A 1,503-nucleotide genomic window follows, 5' to 3' on the forward strand; every position below is an offset into this window, starting at 1 on the left:
CCAATCAACTTTAAACCTTAAATAAACAAAACAATTTGTGCTAATAAACCTTTAGGTATCTGGATAGAATTATCCCTTATTTGTTGTTGAATATTAAAATCTATTATTGGCATCACAAATAACCATGGGGGGATATCTGAATAGCAAACTGTTGAGCTGTATTTCAGATTACATAACCCTTCATTCTCTGCTTTAATATCTCCTTTCCATCCAAAGCTTCTTATATTATATTTACTGTGTTCCCAACACTCCTGTAAAACGTTTTTTGTAGGATGAAAACTATTCGAACTATGTCTATGTCCTTCTAAATTAATCCAATAGGTTAACCTAAGTTTAAGTCTCCTTATGCATAAAGGCATCTCTCCTGTTTCTACGTGTATTGCCGCTATTGGGGATGTTTTAAAAGCTCCACTACATGTTCTTAATGCTTGTGCCTGTTCCACATCCAGCTTCTTAAGGTGACTGTCTGCAACAGACATATAAGCTATACATCCATAATCAAACGAGGCTCTCATAATAGCCTGATATATATTTAACATTGATGTTCTAGTTGCACCCCAGTCTTTTCCTGCTTAGCATCTCAAAAGGTGGTTAATTTTCTTGGTTTTTCCCCTTATTTTTTCAATATGTTGTTTCCATGTTAGTTTTTCATCTAGAAGCATTCCAAGAAACCTAACAACTTTGACTTGCTCAAGTGTTTGGCAATACAATTTAAGTGATATTTCCTTGTGTCTTCTAGAAAAACAAATAACTTGTGTTTTAGTTATTGATAATTTAAAAGCCCATTTATTTGCCCACTGCTCTACCTTAGTAATTGCATTTTCCTCTCTATGAATCTCAAATACCGTCCCCTAATCCACAGGGCCCCATCATCAGCATATAGAGATTTACCTATGCCTGTATCAATTTCCTCAAATATATAATTTATCATGACATTAAAAAGCACAGGGCTGCAAACACTGCCCTGTGGGATTCCGTTTTCCACATGATAAACTTCTGAATGTTCAGTACATAGACATAATAAATACCTAGACGCCTCATTGGCCGCTTTGAGCCGTTGCTGCGATACGTCAACGCGGCCGCCATGTTTGTGAGGGCAAGACTGCCTTAAAAATAAATGGAGGTAAACGGAGGAGCTGCGTTTTTTTCTGGATAAAAACACGATAACGTTTACATTTATCAACCGATTTCAGAGGTTTGTGATCTACATGGAGTTAAAAATAACTCTGCCTCCAGTTATTTAGTTAGGTTTGGAAAATTATTAATTTTCGTAAGAAATTGTGAAAACTCTCACTTGTTGATTTGATAGATTTTTTCGGTTTACAATTCTAATGTTAATGTAGTATAACTGTGACATATACATGTAATGTAATTTGAATGTACATTAAATGAAATTAAGTTGTTTCATTGCTTTCTTTGTCTTCAACCCCAACATTTTAGCTTTTCTTGTGTTTCAGGTCAGAACACAGCTCATTCCCTTTGAAATACTGGAAGAAAATCAAA

This window comes from Sinocyclocheilus anshuiensis, unplaced genomic scaffold (assembly GCF_001515605.1).
Source record: "Sinocyclocheilus anshuiensis isolate Anshui unplaced genomic scaffold, SAMN03320099.WGS_v1.1 scaffold1135, whole genome shotgun sequence".
Classification (NCBI taxonomy): domain Eukaryota; kingdom Metazoa; phylum Chordata; class Actinopteri; order Cypriniformes; family Cyprinidae; genus Sinocyclocheilus; species Sinocyclocheilus anshuiensis.